The sequence below is a fragment of the Papio anubis genome, chromosome 6 (assembly GCF_008728515.1).
Source record: "Papio anubis isolate 15944 chromosome 6, Panubis1.0, whole genome shotgun sequence".
Classification (NCBI taxonomy): domain Eukaryota; kingdom Metazoa; phylum Chordata; class Mammalia; order Primates; family Cercopithecidae; genus Papio; species Papio anubis.
This window is the reverse complement of record NC_044981.1, coordinates 59682508-59703909: the sequence shown is the minus strand read 5'-3', so window position 1 is coordinate 59703909 and position 21402 is coordinate 59682508. Positions and strand designations below refer to the sequence as shown.

General features: G+C 38.5%; 1 protein-coding gene across 1 annotated transcript in view; it reads left to right on the top strand.

Moving 5' to 3' along the window:
• LOC103883754 (protein eyes shut homolog) overlaps window positions 1-21402 on the top strand; it is a 331946-nt gene that overhangs the window by 293675 nt on the left and 16869 nt on the right. The gene's annotated exons all lie outside the window — the stretch shown is intronic.

Sequence of the window (21402 nt, the reverse complement as noted above, 5' to 3'; positions counted from 1 at the left end):
ATAACATACTTGGGCTACCCGTTTCCAGGATCACAGACTGAGTAACTAGTCTGGTTATAGACACAAGTTCCTGTATGAGTGTCTGTATACTCATAGTAGGTCTGGTATAACAGAGTTTTAGTCACACCTTTTCTGGACCAGGCTTCTATTACACAGTGATGACAGTCATCCTGGTCCCCTTTTATAACCATTGGTGAAAGTGTAAATGACTTCAGTATTACTAATACTATTATTAAACTTATACTATGCATGGGCACCCTTCTGGGCAACAAGCTTGGCAGCATTTGCAAAGATAACATGACAGGAAAATAATCAGTACAAGTAAGAGTATAACTATGCTTGTAAATTCAATCCACATTTACTTATCTATCGTTGACTTCCTTAGGCTTTGGCTGTATGTAGGCTAGTCATCTTCTGGTTGTGTGACAGAGCAGGGCTTGATGTTTCCTTAAGCTTCAGCTGTACGTGGACCAATCAGCCTCCAGTGTGATTGGAGCAGGTGAGCAGTGGCTTGGTCTCACCACAGAATCAGCCACATCAAGTGGTCTGGGTTTTGTTGACTGGTCCACTGGTCCTGAGTTGTGGTCACTGCTGGTTTCAGCTGGCTATGATGAACCCAAGGTGTGATAGCTGTAACTTTAACAGCAGTGGGGGTAGACAAGATCACAATATGGGGACCATCCCATAAAGGCCCTAAGGTGGTTAGGTTCCATCTTTTTACCCAGATAGAGTCTCCAGGTTGGAAGGGATGTACTGCATCTGTGATGCAGGTATTCTTTCTCTTACCCACCCTTGTATTTACTGCATGACCTCACTTAAGGCTTGCATTTGCCTTCTTAAGGTTAATTCCCCAATTTCTTTTAAATCCCCTTTTATCTCAGTTATATCAGCCCTTTTAAGGGCTGGTCCTTTAAGTCTTTTCAGCTTGAGAAAACCTCATCCACTGTTTCCACACAACAGTGATACCCTGGGCCACCTAATGGGGGCTTTCCATGCTCCACCCACTCTATTGGCAGCAGTGCGGCTGGATTTAGAGTATTCACAATCTCTAAGGTTATGTAGGGGTTTTCACAAAAAAGTCCTTTATATCTTAACATCCTAGGATTAGAAAGCTAGCGATGCCCCCTCTGCTCCATCAGGGTGATGACCATGTGGGGCACCCAAATTATTAACCTTTGTCCAAATGTGAGCTTGTTAGCATCTTCTGCTAACAGGGCAGTGGCTGCCAATGCCTTAAAACAGGGTGGCCATCCCATAGCCACCAAGTCTAGTCACTTGGACAAATATGTCACGGACTGATACCATGACCCTGGTGTTTGTACCAAGACTCTTGTAGCTATTCCTTTTCTTTCATGGACATACAGGTGAAAAGGCCTTATCATGTATGGCAGTCTCAATGCTGGGGCCTGGATCAAAGCTTTCTTGATTTCTTTGTCATGTCCTTCTCTTTTCCCCACAGGAGGGGTTCTTTTCCCCCACCTTTGGTAGCCTCATACAATGGTTTTGCCAAGAGTGAGTAATTTGGAATCCACATGCAACAGAAACCAGCTGCCCCTAAAAACTCCCGCACTTGTTATCCATCGCCAGGTCGAGGAATGCCACACACAGTCTCCTTTTGCTCATGTCTGAGCTCACGGTGCCCTTGAGAGATGTTAAAGTCAAGATACCTTGCTCTTTGGCCACAGATGTGTGCCTTTTCCTTAGACACCTTGTAGCCAGCCTCCCACAGAACACGAAGGAGGCTTTCTGTGCCTTGAAAGCACTGTTCTTTTGTGGGTGCAGCCAAAAATAAATAATCTATGTACTGCAACAGGACACGGCGGTCACTTGGTGGCATAAAAGCCTTCAGATCTGGGGCTAGTGCTTCCTCAAAAATGGTTGGGGAGTATTAAATCCTTGGGGGAGTCTGGTCTGAGTATACTGTGATGAGCCCCACTCAAAGGCAAAGATACCCTGGCTTTCAGGAGCTAGTCAGATGCTGAAGAATGCATCCTTTATGTCTAAGCACGTAAACCAAGCAGTGTCAGCAGGAATTCACCCAAGCATTGTATACGGGTTGGACACAATGGCATATAATGTAGCTGCAAACTTATTTACTGCCCGCAAACCCTGTACCAGCTGGTAATCTCCGGGGGGCTTTAACACCGATAGCAATGGAGTGTTCCAAGAAGAGGCACATCTTTCTATTATCCCAGATTAAAGGAGCTGTTCTATATGCTTGTAATCCCATGGGTGGCTTCTGCTGGAATGGGATATTGATGGATTCATACTGGGTAAGTGCCCTGCAGCAGTTCCACCACTATGGGTGCCTGATTTATGGCTAGCCCCAGGGGATTGTCTTCCACCCAGACCCTGGCAGCTTGAGAAATAATTCCTTATACATCGCCTCATTTTCCCACTGTCAAAATGCATCTTTACAAATTTTGCATTTCTCATGGAGTCTCCGTTCCTCTGTTGTTGGGACAGTAAGGGTCATTATGATGACTTTTTTTTGACCTAGGTTTAGAGTCATGTCCCCTTCTGGTGTAAAGGAGATTTGTGCTTGCAATTTCTGGAGCAAGTCTCTTCCTAACAAGGGCACTGGACAATTTGGCAAATATAAAAATTCATGTTGGACTTCCTGTCCTCCAATCACACATCTTTTAGATTTAAAGTAAGGCCTCTATTCTGTTATTCCTGTAGCTCCAATAATTGACATAATTTTTAGACAATAGCCCAATTGCTTGATTTACTACCAAGTGCTCCGCACCAGTATCAACCATAAAGTCCATTTTCCAGCCCCCTACCTCCATTGAGACCATAGGTTCCTCAGGGCCTAATGAAATGGAGCCTGCTCTGTCTCAGTCCTCACAATAATAATTGATTCCTGCCAGTCCGATTAAACCCATGTCTGACTTCCGAACGCCTTGACTGGCAGCAGGGGGTTCTGGCCAGCCATTTTGTCCCTGATTGTTGCCTTTATCCTTTTCTCTTTCTGTGCATTCATTCTTCAGTGTCCCATCTGCTTGCATCTCACACATTGATTTCTCTCAAGCCTAGGTCGGCCCTTTTGTCCTGGCTTAGCTAACTGGTTTTGCCTAGCTTGTCCTCTACTATGACCATGACCACAACCACATCCTCTCACAAAATCAGTTTCTTTTCCAACTAAGGCTGCCACCAGCAAGTCTGCCTTTTCCTTAGCTCTGTGTCTAGCTTCTCTCTTGGCCTCCTCATCCCAATTTACAAACACTTTAGTAGCCACCTAGATAACCCGGGTAATATTCATGCCTTCAAAACCTTCTGACTTCTGAAGCTTTCACTTTATGTCTTGTTGCGCCTGGCTTACAAATGTCACATTAACCATACACTGATTACCGGCAGCCTCTGAGTCAAATGGCGTATAAAGCCAGTAAGCCTCACAGAACCTCTCATAAAATTCACTGGGACTTTCATCTGGCTTCTGGTGGACCTCTGAAACCTTTCCAATATTGGTGGGCTTCTTCTCTCCAGCCTTTATTCCATTTTGGAGTGCCTCTTGGTACTGCTGCAAGCTTTGTAGCCCTTGAGCCTGGTTAGGGTCCCAGCCTGGGTCAGCCTCTGCTGGGAGTGCTTATCGTGCATACTGCCTGATATATCTTGTGCCTGCAGGTGCATTGTTCTCCAGCCACTGGAGAGTGACTTGTATAACTCTGTGATGCTCTTCTGTATTAAATAATGACAGAAGAAGTTGTTTGCAATCAGCCCAGGTAGGATTGTGAGTTAGGAAAATGGACTGCATTGGATCTATAAGAGCCTGAGGCTTCTCTGTATAGGAGGGAGTATGTTGTATCCAATTTAAGACATCAGTAGTAGAGAAGGGCTGATAAATGAAGAGCCATTCTCCCCTTGGACTTCATTCTGTGCATTAAAATAAATTTGTCCCCATGTTTCTCGGAGGGACATCTGCATTGCTCAGTCATGGCCCGACCTAAGGTGGCTGACCTTATCCCCCTGGAGTTCCTCCCTTGGCTTTTCAGGCAAGGGCTCTGGGTCCTCTCTGCATGGTGTTGCCTGAGAGGTGCTTTTTTCTGAGTCTGAACCTCTGGAGGCAGCTGGGATAGTTTTCTGTCTAAGCCTTGCCAGGGATGGATACACTGGTGCATAGTGGGGTGGACTTTCTAACTCTTCAGGTGGGGCCTGAAGGACAGTTTTTTTTCTGCTTTTCCTCTGAATCCTTTTCTTTTTCTGATGCCTTGCAAACTCTTTCTATGGTTCCTGGTTTTGTCTGGGCCATTAGAGTCTCACAATAGGTCTCAAAGCAGGCCTGCAGCCACTTAGGGTGGTTTTGAATTATACTTAGCCAGGAGTCGATATACAGAAACTGATTTGGGTGCCCAGGCTGTTCTCCAACCCCGGTGACTACCCAGAACACTCGGCCAATTATTTCCCTGTCGATTGTCCCTTCAGCCAGCCACCCTACATTAAAAGATGGCCAGTCTATCTCACAAAGGGCACTCAGTTTCTATTGAGTTAGCATATACCTATAATCACCATTAAAACCTTTTTTAAAGTTTTTCAGCATGCACTCCAGTGGAGTAGACTTTGACACTTTTCCTCCCATTTCCTCCCTCATGGCACACTTTCACTCTTGGATCCACCAGACTGGGTCCTATTACGGGAGGTTCAGACACTGCTTAGCCAGGAGCTGCCTTAATTCCCGTCACTGCTAGCTGCAGCTGTGGAGTTGGTCCTATGGGCCGTATACAGTGTCCTAGGTCTGTTTATTCCCACATTCACTTTGGAGCACATAGCCCACGCTAAGAGATCTGTGCCTCCCTACATCACACCCCGTGTTGGTCTCTCCCGAGACTCTCTTTCACACACTTTCACACACCTCCCCCATCCCTGAAACGGTTTTCCTTTCTGACTCACGAGTCCCACCTGTGCCTGGTGTCAGGGCATGAATTTTGTCCGAGTCAATGGGCCTCTCCCGGTGTTCTCAACCCCCTTGGGTTGGACTAGTCATCATTCCCTGGGAGGTGATCATGCTCCCCTTCTGTCCTTATGGGATGGGTCTTGCCTTAGGGCCCAAACCTTACTGCAGTTCAAATGTCTGCACGTGCTGCTCCCGTGACTGTCCTGCAACCCTTTTTACCAGTTCCATTTGTACTGGTGGGGGAAGGCTCCAGAATGCAGGAGGGCTGTGCTTCCAAGATGAAACTCTCCTGGTGGTGCCAGGGACTTCAGGTCTCCTGCATTCTGGGACTCTAGCCCACGGGAAAAGGAGAAAGAAAATCTGTCTCCAATCTGGGATGGGCCCCCAGAAATGATACGGTACAATCAAAGACCGGAGAGACCAAAAAATGTTGACGAGAGTTTATTAAATTAATGTGATCACCAGTTCAGCTGGACATGCGTCCAGAAAGTCTGAGCCCCAAACAAAGGGCTTTTCCTACTTTTAAACATCTTAAGGCAGCAACTATGTGAGGTGGAAAGCAAGTTGCAGAAGCAAGAAACAAAGGCAGCATTACAACATTTCTTACATCTTGAGAGAAACATGTCTTGCAACCTAAACTTATTGTCTTGTGACCCTGCAGGCGTGCTATGGAGGTAAGGAGGAACTCGCTGGGCCTGTAATAAACTTTGAGGAATGTGGAGTTGGGGAGTATAGATGAGGTCCAGTGACCACAGAGAGAAGACAGGCTGTTAATATTCTCTTTTAGCTTGAGTGTAAGAGGGGGTGGGGGTCACATTTTGCAGCAACATTAAAAGGATTGTAAAATTTCTATTACTACTACTATTAGGTTATAGTTGATCTCATTAATTCCTTCTCCATGATGACAATGCACCCAGGTGATGAGCTTTTTATGATGAATTTCCCAGGTGTTCCTTGTGCTTCTTGTATTTGGATGTCTAGGTCTGTAATAAGGCTGGAGAAGTTTTCCTTGATTATTCCCCCAAATATGTTTTCCAAACTTTTAGATTTCTTCCTCAAGAATATCGATTATTCTTAGGTTTGGTCATTTAACATAATCCCAGCCTTTTGGAGACTTTTCATGTTTTCCTAATTTTTTATTTGTCTTTTTTAGATTAGGTTAGTTCAAAGGCCTTGTCTTCAAGTTCTGAAATTCTTTCTTCTACTTGTTCAGTTATATTGCTGAGACTTTACAGAGAATTTTGCGTTTTTGTAAGTGTGTCCAGTGTTTCCTGAAGGTTTGATTGTTTTTTCTTTATGGTATCTATTTCCCTGAATATTTATCCCTTCACGTCTTGTACTATTTTTTTGGATTTCCCTGCACTGGGCTTTGCCTTTCTCTGGTGCCTCCCTGATTAGCTTAATAACTAACCTCCTGAATTCTTTTTCAGGTAAATTAGAGATTTCTTCTTAGGTTGGATCTATTTCTGGTGAGCGAGTGTGACTTTCAGGGGGTGTTAAAGAGTCTTGTTTTGTCATATTACCAGAGTTGGTTTTCTGATTCCTTTTCATTTGGATAGAGTCTGTCAGAGGAAATGTCTAGGGCTGAAGGCTGCTCTTCAGATTCTTTTGTCCCACAGGGTGTTCCCCTGATGCAGTTGCCTCCCCCTTTTCCTATGAATGTGGCTTTCTGTGAGCCAAGATGCAGCGATTGTGATCTCTCCTCTGGATCTAGCCACACAGCAAGACTACCCGGCTCCAGGCTGGTACTGGGGGTTGTCTGCACAGAGTCCTGTGATGTTAACCATCTGTGGGTCTCTAAGCTGTGCATACCAGCACAATATTTGAGATATCTCCTGGGTCTTGCAGGAGCAGTCCACTTCCTTCAGAGGGTCTGTGGGTCTTCTTGGGATTCCTAGTTTGTTCTTCTAGAAGTTTTTTTCTAATGCTGTGAAGAATGACAATGGTAGTTCAATAGCAATAACATCAGATCTTAAAGTTGCTTTGGGCAATATGGCCATTTCAATGATATTAATTCCTCCAACCCATGAGCATGGAACATTTTTCCATTTATGTGTGTCATCTCTGATTTCTTTAATCAGTGTTTTATAGTTCTCTTTGTACAGTGTTCACCTCTTTGGTTATCTGTATTCATAGATATTTCATTTTCTGTGTGGTTACTGTAAACAAGATTGCATTCTTGATTTGGCTCTTAGCCTGGATGTTATTGATATATAGAAATGCTACGATTTTTGTACATTGATTTTGTGTCCTGAAATCTTGCTAAAATTGTATATCAGATCCAGTAGCCTTCTGGCAGGGTCTTTAGGGTTTTCTAAATGTAGAGTCCTATCACAGTGAAGAAAGATAGTTTGACTTTTTTTCCTATTTTGGATGCACTTAATTTATTTCTGTTGCCTGATTACTCTGGCTCAAACTTCCAGTAGTGTTGAATAGGGGTAATGTGAGGGGCATCCTTGTCTCGTTCAAGTTCTCAAGGGGAAAGCTTTTGCCCATTCAGTATGAGGTTGGCTATGGAATTGTCATAAATGGATCATTATTCTGAGGTATGTTTCTTCAATGCCTAGTTTGTTGAAGGTATTTATCATGAAGGGATGTTGGCTTTTATGAGAAACTTTTTTATCCATCTGTCACAGTGATCATATGACTTTTGCTTTTAATTCTGTTTATGAGGTGAATCACATTTATTGATTTGCATATGTTGAACCAACTTTGCATCCCAGTAAAAGCCTACTTCATTATGGTGAATTAACTTTTTGATGTGCTGCCAGATTCAGTTTTTAGTATTTTGTTAAGAAATCTTACATCTATGTTAATCAGGGACATTGGCCTAAAGATTTCTTTCTTTGTCATGTCTTTGCCAGATTTTGGTATTCGGCTGATACTGGTTTCCTAGAATGAGTTAGAGAGGAGTCCCAAAGGGTCTGAGGCTCATGCCTCAAGTTTGTAGCTGGACTGACCGTTAAGAGTGGTCAAAAGTTAGGGTGACGGGTTCAGGCTGTTATTGTCCCTTGTTGGCCCATTGTTGAATGCAAACTGCCCCCAGAAAAGAGGAGTAAACTTACATGATCCCATGTTCTTGGGCTAAAGTAATTCCCAAAGAATGCTTAAACGTAAAGTCGACTTGCCAGCAACACTTCCAATGCTGAAAGGTGGATGAAAATCCTTTACTCCTAAAGGGAGATCTGGATGGATACCACAGCATCTACTGCACACTCTGTATGTCCATTATGGACATATTTCTGCTTCCAATTCACAGCGTGTAGTTGTACAACAGTTTATTGGGGCAAGATCTTGTAGATGGACATTTAGGATGTTTTCAATTAAAGGTAGTTTTGATGCATTCATTTCTCAAAATCAGTGTGATGAATTAGCCCCTAGCTACTAGCTCCCTCCTCAAGATTTATGCTGAAGTAGTTATACTTCAGGATATTCTGGAAACATTGGTCCAAATATATCACACAAATGTATAAAGAAAATTCACTAGATGAGTCATAATTCTCAAAATAAATGCAAATATGTCTACATGCAAATCTGTACATGAATCATCATAGCAGGAGTATTTATACTAGCCAAAAAATGGCAACAACCCAAAGGTAAATCAAGTGATGAATGAAATATGATATATCAATGCAATGGAATGTTATTCAGCAATAAAAAGGGATGAAATACTGATACATGTTAAAATATAGAGGAATGTTAAGAAAATTATACTAAATTAAAGAAGCCAATCACATAGGATGTATAACATGTCCACAATAGGTAAATTTATAAGGATAGGAAGTAATATTAGTAGTTCCCCAGCATTGAAGAAATAATAGAGACAAACTACGAACAGGTAAAATGTTTCTTTTTGGGGTGACAAATTATTCTAAAATTAATTGTAGTAATGGTTGAATAACTCTGAACATACTAAAACCCTGAATTGTATTTTTAAATAGATATTGTATATGATATGTGAAGTTTACCTCAATAAATCTGTTAAACAATAAAGAAATCATGGGAAATTAGTATACAGATAGCTGCATTGAAATGATGTGTGTGAATGTCTGAGGAAGGGGTAAGTGCTATAGAGATTATAGTCTGGAAAAGAGCATGCCTGTTCTTGCTGAGAGAGTAAACTGGAAAGAAATAGACAAAATTGTGCTCATGCTTTTCTAATGCCATTGTCCAAAGATATTCTTTGCCCGTTTCTGCAGTGAAGAAATAATAACCAACAAAAACACTGATGCAAATATCCATGGAATAAATTTTAGGCTGCTTTGAAACCTTGCTGACCTGAAAACTTTAGAAACATAGCTTCAAATGTTGTCCTGTAATTTTGTCATTCCAGTCCTCCAGAAAAAAATGATTATTTGCTCCTGAGTTTCAGTACTTCATCTCAACCACAGAACTTATAGAAGTTCCTATTCGGCTTCTGCAAATTTCATCTGCCACTTGTAAATTCAAAATATAAGAGGAAATGTCAATATCAACACTTTGTACTTTCCTTCTCTCTGAGATATTGGCCCCTCAAGTCCTTGCTTCATAGTAGTTCCCTATAGCCTGTAAATATAATTTTATATGAATTCTACCTAGTCACCTTAATAAGAGATTTGGTCTCCAACAAGTTACTCTGCTGTTAGCAGAAACAGAAATCTGTCAGTCTATTTCCTTTTTTTTTTTTTTTCCAACTGAACTTTTTCTGGGTTTCTACTAATATGATATTGCAATAATACCTAACACCACAGATTCTATATGGTGATTTTGTTTGAATTAGAAAAAGTAAATCCTCTAGGTTTACAGATTTTTTAAAGCACATCTTTTCTGAGCAGACAGCTTGGGGAAAAAATGTGGATTAAATTTGTCAATGAACAATTTGCGTAACTATATATGATGACCCTGTGCTTACTACCGAGTATGTGCTTAGTAAATAGTTGTTAAATCCATGTATAAATTTTATATTTGTATGGGGAATTTGACTTAACCCACTTTCTATTTTACTTCTACATGTAGACTATGTCCACTTGCACCCCACAAATATTAGAAAGTGCATATGACTTGGTGAATATATCAAAGTAAAATAAAATTGATTGAAGTATCACCAAATTTTACGAACTAAAATATTCCTATATTTATATAGTTGTTTGGTCACTAAGTTGCTAAAGTCCCACATTTAAAATATTTACAGACTAACATGTGATAGTTGGCCTTATACACAACAAATAATTACCATCCAGTTTTTTGTTATCCTATATAACAACTAAACATCAGAAACACTACATTAACATCCAAGTTCATCCGTATGGCCTTAGAATCAGCACTTCGTACAGATTTCTCCCTTTTTTTTTTTTTTTTTAATCTATTATTTTCCAAGGTCCCAAGCCTTGGAATGATTTATGAGAAACTAATAAGTACTTAGTAGGCATTTAATAATTCTCCATAGCATCAAATATTCTACTTCTATATTTTTCTCTTTTCTTCTTTATGGCCCACATGTAATTTATCAGAGTCATTAACTTACCACAATATTACTCACATCCTTTCTACTTTTAGCTAGTGGCTAAAAAAGTATAGGACTAATTACATCAGTCCTATATTACTTTGTTAGCTTTCAAATACTCCAGTCGTTTTGAAGCTGGTACTAATGAAATTTGATCATATTATCAATGAATATATCAATAAAGGAATAAACTAAGTCTGAGTAACATATAGAATTCAGTTAAGAGTAGATTCACCAGAGGATAGCAACAAAGTAAATTTTAAATATTATATTGGAGAGACTAAAAATTTAAAAGATAAAAATAAAAATTAATAAATATTCATAGTATTTGAATAACAAAAAGAGGGATTTATATCTGTAAAATCTGGCAATCACTGAAGCATAAATGCTAAGCCAATTAAAAATGTGTTAAATTTAAAAGGTAATACACAAAAATATGAACATATTACTTAGAAACTTGAAAGTCAGTAACAGAATAAGTTTATGAAATAGTATGAAAATTTTTTGAGTAGAGAATCAGGGTAATAGTAAGGGTTTGGTACTGGAAACTATTTATTCCATTATTAGAAGCCATGTGGAATTTTTTATTTAAAAATAGCATATTTATTTCATGTTACATGCCAAGTAGAATTTATTTTTTAAAAAGCATATAGGTTTTTTGGCCATGAATGAGTAATTGGTACTACAATATCTTATTTACATAAACAATTGGAACATAGGGAAAAATCTGGAAAAATACAAAATAAAGTAATAATACAATGTCCAAAATTCAATAAACATGATTAAACATGGAAAATATTTGTGGGAAACTGACCAATAGTCAGGATAAAAATGACTCAAGGTAAACCAGTAAGGAAAGAAATCATAGAGATTATATGATCAGCATAAAAGGACTGTAAAATTGTTATTAATTTGGCTAAGGACTGAAATAAAAATATGAGAAAACTGGAAACTAAAAAAGAAGAATCTAGTATAGAAATAATCAACAGAAAGTCAACTAATAAAGTGAAACATGTAGAACATCTAAAGATTAAAATATAATATCTCAACTATGTTTGTTTAACAAGATATTACACACTGCAGAATAAAGACCATTAAACTTGACAGGAGTAGAAACTATGCTGAAAGAAAGCTATAAAATGGTGGGGAAAAAATGAGCAGAGACTCAATAACCTATAGACTCAATGACCTAAACAGATAAAAATTGCAAGTAATTGGAGTTCCAAAAGATGGAGAGATAAATAAGAACAGAATAACTATTTGAAAAAATAATGAGAAAATTGTCCAGATTTGAAGAAAAATGTCAAACAACATATCTTATAATCTTAATAAAACCTAATAAAAAATGTATCACTGACTTCTCGTCAGAAACAATGCAAAGCAGAAGACAATGGAACAATATCTTTTAAGTGCCGACTTAAAAAAAAAACAAACCCTTCAACACAGAACTCCAAATCCAACAAAAATGTTACTAAAAATAGTATGAATTAATGACATTTTTAGGCCAAAAAATAACCTAAGGAAATGTGCTTTAATTAGATCTATATTATAAGATGTGTTAAAGGAAGCTCTTCAGGTGTCAGGAAAATGATACCAAGTAATAACTTGGAACTGCAAGACAAATTAAGAGTGCCGGGTGGGGATGAGGCACAATGATGAGGAAAACTGAGAAAAGAAAACATCACAACAGCAGCAGCAGGGAAGAAAGGTCTTGTGGCAGCTTGATTGGAATATTCTCTGTAATTTAAGTGGAAATCTCTGTCTGTTTGTCTATCCATCCATCCATCCATCCATCCATCCATCCATCCATCCATCCATGCATCCATCCATCTATCTGAGATTACCTGTATTTAAACACCCCACACACACACACACCCACACACACACACACACAGAGGCACACACATATCTTCAGAAATTTTTCTCTCATACAAGGTTTAGCCTAATATAAGATATAGTTTTTCAATAGAACTTTGTTTTTAAAAAAATCTGATGCAGAAAGCCAATATGGAGAGCATGTACAAGTAAAATGGTTCCTTATGACATGGGAGCAGAAGCCCTATTCACAATTGTTCTCCTCCTGCTAAACGAAGTTCTCTCAGAAAGCATAGGTTCCTCAGATAACACAGGATGAAAACCATTGATTTAATCAATTAGTATTGCTAACTTTAAGAATCTCAATTTTTTACATTTCTAAAACTTTTACCAAATTATTAATAAGATAGGTACCTAAAAAGATAGATTTCAAAAACAAATAAATAATAAATCTACAATAAAGATGAAACGATTGAAGTTGTTTTTGTAATACCAATTGATTATTTCTTAATTGATTCCCAACCAACTTTATTGGTTTTCAAAGTCTATTAGCCTAAAAAGTCACTTAAATTGGGCTAAATCAGTTACAGTACACAGCAAAGACTACCATTAAAAAACAGAAGTGGCAATAACAATACAAAGAGAAAGAACTTTACTGATTCAAAAGTAAAAAGAAAGGTTAATAGGTACAAAAATATAATTAGATACAATGAATAAGATCTAGTATTTGATAGTACAACAGGGTGACTATAATTCAGCAATAATTGGTTGTATCTTTTAGATTAACTGAAGGAGTAAAACTGGAATGCTTATAAAACAAAGAAATGATGATTGCTTGAGGTGCTGAATACCCCATTTACCCTGATGTGATCATTACACATTGTAAGTCTGTATCAAAATATCTCATATACCCCACAAATATCTATACCTATTATTTATCTATAAAATAAAAAATAATTTTTTAAATAAATCACACACGTGCAAAAATAAATTCTAAAATAAAATTTAAAATAAATACATAAAAATAAAAATTTGGTTGGAAAAGGCATTTCAACTCCAAAAAAAAATTGTTCCTTAATAGCAGGTTAACCAAGAATTTGGATATTCTTCAACTAATTGTGTCTAACATGTCAAGAGGATAAAAAGATGGAAACTGCTCATACTTTCATGTATTTTCATAGCATCAAACATTTAGACACATGATTAAAAAAAAAATGTGATGTATTCGTGTTTAAAATTGTTCAGTTGTAAATCTGGAATATTGTATACAGCAGTCTATACTATCACATCGAAGGCCCTCTGTCTAAACTTTGTGTAACTACTATTTATAATTAATATGGAAACTGCTCATACAGTATGGATAATCCACTGACTTCAACTTTCTTTAAAGGAATGAAAGCTAAAGTCATTAAATGCCAGAGAGAGAATTAAATATTGTTCTACTAATACAGAGGTAGAATAAAAGGTAACATATTGAAGATATATTTATAAATAAGACAACAGGTTTGAAATGAAAAAAGCGAGAATTCTTTTTTTTTTTATTATAATCTAAGTTCTGGGGTACATGTACAGAACAAGCAGATTTGTTACATAGGTATACACATGCCATAGTGGTTTGCTGCACCCATCCACCTATCATCAACATTAGATATTTCTCCCAGTGCTATTCCTCCCCTAGCCCCCCACCATGCCCTGACAAGCCCTGGTGTGTGATATTCCCCTCCCTGTATCCACGTGTTCTCATTGTTCAACTCCCACTTGTCAGTGAGAATATGTGGTTTTTGGTTTTCTGTTCTTGTGTTAGTTCGCTGAGAATGATGGTTTCCAGCTTGATCCGTGTCCCTACAAAAGCCATGAACTCATCCTTTTCATGGCTGCATAGTATTCCGTAGTGTACATGTGCCATGTTTTCTTTATCCAGTCTATCATAGATGGGCATTTGGGTTGGTTCCAAGTCTTTGCTATTGTAAATAGTGCTGCAATAAACATGCGTGTGCATGTGTCTTTATAGTAGAATTATTTGTAATCCTTTGGTTATATACCCAGTAATGGAATTGCTGGGTCAAATGGTATATCTAGTTCTGGATCCTTGAGGAATTGCTACATTGTCTTCCACAGTGGTTGAACTAATTTACACTCCCAACAACAATGTAAAAGTGTTCCTATTTTTTCACATCCTCTCCAGCATCTGTTGTTTCCTGACATTTTAATGATCGTAGTTCTAACTGATGTGAGATGGTATCTCATTGTGATTTTGATTTGCATTTCTCTAACGACCAGTGAGGATGAGTTTTTTCATATGTTTGGTAGCTGCAATAAATGTCTTCTTTTGAGAACTGTCTGCTCATATCCTGTGCCCACTTTTTGATGTTTTTTTTTTTTTCTTATAAATTTAAGTTCTTTGTAGATTCTGAATGTTAGTCCTTTGTCAGATGGATAGATTTTTAAATTTTTTATCTCATTCTGTAGGTTGCCTGTTTACTCTGATGATGGTTTATTTTACTGTGCAGAAGCTCTTTAATTTAATTAGATCCCATTTGTCTATTTTGACTTTTGTTGCCATTGCTTTTGGTGTTTGAGTAATGAAGTCTTTGCCATGCCTATGTCCTGAATGGTATTACTTAGATTTTCTTCTACAGTTTCTTGGATTTAGATCTTACATTTAAGTCTTTAATCCATCTTGAATTAATTTTTGTATAAGGTGTAAGGAGAGGATCCAGTTTCACCTTCCTGCGTATAGGCAGCCAGTTTTCCCAATACCATTTATTAAATAGGGAATACTTTCCCCATTGCTTGTTTTTGTCAGGTTTGTCAAAGATTAGATGGTTATAGATGTGCGGTGGTATTTCTGAGGTCTCTGTTCTGTTTCATTGGTCTATATATCTGTTTTGGTACCAGTACCACACTGTTTTCATTACTGTAGCCTTGTAGTTTACTTTGAAGTCAGGTAGTGTGATGCCTCCAGTTTTGCTCTTTTTGCTTAGGATTGTCTAGGCTATGTGGGATCTTTTTTGGTTCCACATGAAATTTAAAGTAGTTTTTTCCAATTCTGTGAAGAAAGTCAATGGTAGCTTGATGGGGATAGAAATGAATCTATAAATTACTTTGGGCAGTATGGCCATTTTCAGGATATTGTTTCTTCCTATCCATGAGCATGGAATGTTTTTCCATTTGTTTGTGTCCTCTCTTATTTCCTTGAGCAGTGTTTGGTAGTTCTCCTTGAAGAGTTCCTTCATATCCCTTGTAAATTATATTCCTAGGTATTTTATTCTCTTTGTAGCAATTGTGAATCAGAGTTGAGTCATGATTTGACTGTTTGTCTGTTATTAGTGTATACGAATGCTTGTGATTTTCGCACATTGATATTGCATCCTGAGACATTGCTGAAGTTGTTTATCAGCTTCAGGAGATTTGGAGCTAAGACAATGGGGTTTTCTAAATATACAATCATGTCATCTGCAAACAGAGATAATTTGACTCCCTCTTTTCTTAACTGAATACCCTGTATTTCTTTCTCTTACCTCATTGCCCGGGCCAGCACTTCCAATACTATGTTGAATAGGTGTGGTGAGAGAGGGCATCCTTGTCTTGTGCCGGTTCTCAAAGGGAATGTTTCCAGTTTTTGCCCATTTAGTACCATATTAGCTGTAAATTTTGTCATTAAGCTCTTATTATTTTGAGATACGTTCTATCAGTACCTAGTTTATTGAGAGTTTTTAGCATGAAGGGCTGTTGAATTTTGTTGAAGGTCTTTTCTGCATCTATTGAGATAATCATGTGGTTTTTGTCGATGGTTCTGTTTATGTGATGGATTACATTTATTAATTTGCATATGTTGAACCAGCCTTGCATCCCAGGGATGAAGCCGACTTGATCATGGTAGATAAGCTTTTTGATGTGCTGCTGGATTTGGTTTGCCAGTATTTTATTGAGGATTTTCTCATTGATGTTCATCAGGGATATTGGCCTGAAATGTTCTTTTTGTGTATGTGTCTCTGCCAGGTTTTGGTATCAGAAAGATGCTGACCTCATAAAATGAATTAGGGAGGTTTCCCTTTTTTGTCCCATTGTTTGGAATAGTTTCAAAAGGAATGGTACCAGTTCCTCTTTGTATCTCTGGTAGAATTTGGCTGTGAATCCATCTGGTCCTGCACTTCTTTTGGTTGGTAGGCAATTAATTACTGCCTCAATTTCAGAACTTGTTATTGGCCTATTCAGGGATTTTACTTCTTCCTTGTTTATTCTTAGGAGCGTGTATGTGTTCAGAAATTTATTCATTTCTTCTAGATTTTCTAGTTTACTGGTGTAGAGGAGTTTATAGTATTCTCTGATGGTAGTTTGTATTTCTGTGAGATAGGTGGTGATATCCCCTTTATCATTTTTTATTGTGTCTATTTGATTCTTCTCTCTTTTATTCTTTATTAGTCTGGCTAGCCATCTATCTAGTTTGTTGATCTTTTCAAAAAAACAGCTCCTTGATTCATTGATTTTTTTGAAAGGTTTTTCATGTTTCTCTCTCCTTCAGTTCTGCTCTGATCTTAGCTATTTCTTGTTTTTGCTAGCCTTTGAATTTGTTTGCTCTTGCTTCTCTAGTTCTTTTAATTATGATATTAGGCTGTCAATTTTAGATCTTTCCTACTTTCTGCTGAGGGCATTTAGTGCTATAAGTTTTCCTCTACACACTGCTTTAATTCTGTCCCAGAGATTCTGGTACATTGTGTCTTGTTCTCATTGGTTTCAAAGAACATCTTTATTTGTGCCTTAATTTTGTTATTTACCCAGTAGTCATTCAGGAGCAGGTTGTACAGTTTCTTTTAGTTGTGCAGTTTTGAGTGTGTTTCTTAATCCTGAGTTCTAATTTGATTGCACCGTGGTTTGAGAGACTGTTATGATTTTTATTCATTTGCATTTACTGAGGAGTATTTTACTTCCAATTATGTGGTCAATTTTAGAGTAAGTGTGATGTGGTGCTGAGAAGAATGTGAATTCTGTTGATTTGGGGTGGAGAGTTCTGTAGATATCTATTAGGTCTGCTTGGTCCAGAGCTGAGTTCAAGTCCTTGATATCCTTGTTAATTTTCTGTCTCATTGATCTAATATTGACAGTAGGGTATTAAAGTCTCCCACTATTATTATGTGGGAGTCTAAGTCTCTTTGTAGGTCTCTAAGAACTTGCTTTATGAATCTGGGTGCTCCTGTATTGGTTGCATATGTATTTAGGATAGTTATCTCTTCTTGTTGCATTAAACCCTTTACCATTATGTAATGCCTTCCTTTGTCTTTTTTGGTCTTTGTTGGTTTAAAGTGTGTTTTATCAGAAACTAGGATTGTAACACCTGCTTTGCTTTTTTTTTTTTTTTTTTTTTTTTTTCCCGCTTGGTAAATCTTCCTACATCCCTTTATTTTGAGCCTATGTGTGTCTGCACGTGAGATGGGTCTCCTGATACAGCACACTGACGGGTCTTGACTCTTTATCCAAATTGCCAGCCTGTGTCTTAATTTAGCCCATTTACATTTAAGGTTAATGCTATTATGTGTGAATTTGATCCTGTGATTTTGATGCTAACTGGTTATTTTGCCCCTTAGTTGACGCTGTTTCTTCATAAGGTCCATAGTCTTTATAATTTGGTATGTTTTTGCAGTGACTGGTACCGGTTGTTCCTTTCCATGTTTAGTGCTTCCTTCAGGAGATCTTGTGTGGCAGGCTTGGTGGTGACAAAATCTCTCAGCATTTGCTTGATTGTAACGAAATTTATTTCTCCTTCACTTGTGAAGCTTAGTTTGGCTGGATATGAAATTCTCGATTGAAAATTGTTTCCTTTAAGAATTTTGAATATTGGCCCCCACTCTCTTCTGGCTTGCAGGGTTTCTGCTGAGAGATCCATCATTAGTCTGATGGGCTTCCCTTTGTGGGTAACCTGACCTTTCTCTCTGGCTGCCCTTAATATTTTTTCCTTCATTTCAGCTTTGGTGAATCTGACAATTATGTGTCTTGAAGTTGCTCTTCTCATGGAGTATCTTTCTGGTGTTCTCTGCATTACCTGAATTTGAATGTTGGCCTGCCTTGCTAGGTTGGGGAAGTTCTCCTGGACAATATCATGCAGAGTGTTTTCCAACTTGATTCTGTTCTCCCCGTCATTTTCAGGTATACCAATCAAACCTGGATTTTGTCTTTTCACATAGTGCCATATTTCTTGGAGACTTTGTTCATTTCTTTTCACTTTTTTTTTTCTCTAATCTTCTCTTCTTGCTTTATTTCATTGAGTTGATCTTCAATCTCTGATATCCTTTCTTCTGCTTGATCAATTTGGCTATTGAAACCTGTGTATGCTTCGTGAAGTTTTCGTGCTGTGTTTTTCAGCTCTATCAGGTCATTTATGTTCTTCTCTAAACTGGTTATTCTAGTTAGCAATTCATTTAACCCTTTTTCAAGGTTCTTAGCTTCCTTGCATTGTGTTAAGACATGCTCCTTTAGCTCTGAAGAGTTTGTTGTTACCCACCTTCTGAAGCCTACTTCTTTCAGTTCATCAAATTCATTGTTCATCCAGTTTTGTTCCCTTGCTGGCAAGGAGTTGTGATCCTTTGGAGAAGAGGTGTTCTGTTTTTTGGAATTTTCAGCCCTTTTGCACTGGTTTCTCCCCATCTTCATGGATTTATCTACCTTTGGTATTTGATGTTGGTGACCTTCAGATGGGGTCTCTGAGTGGATATCCTTTTTGTTGATGTTGAGTTATTACTTTCTGTTTGTTAGTTTTCCTTCTAACAGTCAGTCCCCTCTGCTACCAGTCTGCTGGAGTTTGCTGGAGGTCCACTCCAGACCCTGTTTTCTTTGGTATCACCAGCAGAGGCTGCAGAACAGCAAAGATTTCTGTCTATTCCTTCCTCTGGAAGCTTTGTCCCAGAGGGGCACCAGCTAGATGCCAGCCAGAGCTCTCCTGTATGAGGTGTCTGTCAACCCCTACTGGGAAGTGTCTCCTAGTCAGGATACATGGGGGTCAGGGACCAACTTGAGGAGCAATCTGTCACTTAGCAGAGCTCAAATGATATGCTGGGAGATTTGCTGCTCTCTTTAGTCAGGCAGGGATATTTAAGCCTGCTGAAGCTGCCCCCACAGCCACCCTTTCTCCCAATTGCTCTGTCCCAGGGAGATGGGGATTTTATCTATAAGTCCCGGACTGGGGCTGATACCCTTTTTTCAGAGATGCCCTGCCCAAAGAGGAGGAGTCTAGAGATGCAGTCTGGCCACAACACCCTTGCTGAGCTGCAGTGGGCTCCACCCAGTTCCAACTTCCCAGCGGCTTTGTTTACACTGGGAGGGTAAAACCACCTACTCAAGCTTCAGTAACGGCTTATGCCCTTCCCCTCACCAAGCTCGAGAGTCCTAGGTTGACCTCAGACGGCTGTGCTGTCAGCAGGAATTTCAGGCCACTGGATCTTAGCTTGCTGGGCTCCGTTGTGGTGGGACCTGGTGAGTCAGACCACTTGGCTCCCTGGTTTCAGCCCCTTTTCCAGGGGAGTGAAGGGTTCTCTTGCTGGCATTCCAGGTGCTATTGGGGTATTAAAAAAAAAAGCTTCTGCAGCTAGCTCGGTGTCTTCCCAAAAGGCTGCCCAGTTTTGTGCTTGAAACCCAGGGCCCTGGTGGCATAGGCACCAGAGGGAGTCTCCCGGTCTGCCGGTTATGAAGACTGTGGGAAAAAGGACAGTATCTAAGCTGGAGTGCACCTTCCTCCCGATACAGTCTCTCATGGTTGCCCTTGGCTAGGGGAGGGAAATCTCCTGACCACTTGCACGTCCCCGGTGAGGTGATGCCCCATCCTGCTTTGGCTTGCCCTCCGTGGGCTGTACCCACTGTCCAACCAGTCCCAATGAGATGAACTAGGTACCTCATTTGGAAATGCAGAAACCACCTGCCTTCTGCATTGCTCTCACTGGGAGCTGCACACCGGAGCTGTTCCTATTCTGCCACCTGGCCAGCGAGCTTGAGAATTCTGTTTTTATTGTTACTGCTCAATACCATGAATTATATTCCTTGTGCTATGATTTGGCATACTACATTGCCATTTTACATTGTTTAGAAATAACCAGGAGTTTTTTGTCCTGGATTAATAATAAGAACTACATTTGAGAAATCACAGCAGCACATGTGACTGCAATTTTTTAAATGAAGATACCATGCAATGGTACCATTCTTACAATCTAATGCACATAATTATTTCTTGTCTTTAATCTATTATATATATTTTACATTACAAATTATCATATGAATTATGTATGTTTGTTTCCCTTCTATTACTTTTAATCATCCTGTACCAGAAACCTGATTAACCTGATTATTATAAACACAAATTCAAGGAAAAAAGGTTTCCCAACACTAGAAATGCTCTAAAAACCATGTGCTTTAGAGTTTAAGGCTCAGTGTTTGAGTTCAGGTTTCACTTATATTTTACAAAATGAAATGTTAATATATACTTTATTATTTTTAATAAATTATTTTTATTTTAAGAACTAAAATAAAAACCAAAAACAGTATCTACTATCAACTGTCACCATCATATTATAAAAACAAGAACCTTTGAAATAAAGATTGAATACATTTAGCCTTATGGAAAATTTGTTCTTTTGATTTTTGAGTTTTTAAATTACACTTTTTATATAAATGATAAATTCAAGGTGGTTCCAGCACTTAAAATATACAAAAAAAAAAAATTCAGTCTAGTCTTCCCATTTTGGTTGCTCATATGCTCAGTTCCCTTTCTCTCTTTCTTTTTTCACCTTTTTAAACTATGTTTTTTTTTTTTAACTTTTAATTTCAGGGGTACATGTACAGGTTTGTTTATAGGTAAACTGGTGTCCTGGGGTGGTGTTGTACAGATTATTTCATCACTCAGATATTAAACCTAGTACATTTTAGTTACTTTTCCTCATCCTTTCCCTTCTCCCACCCTCCACCCTCCAACAGGCAATAGACCTAGTGCATATTGTTCACCTCTATGTATCCAGCTATACTCATCCTTTAGCCTCCACTTCTAAGTGAGAACATGTGGTATTTTATTTTCTTTTTCTGTGTTAGTTTCCTAAGGATAATGGCCTCCAGTTCCATCCATGTCCCTGCAATAGACATGTTTTTGTTCTTTTTGTGGCTGTGTAGTATTCCATTGTGTCTATGTACCACATTTTCTTTATCCAGTTTATTATTGATGGATATTTTGGTT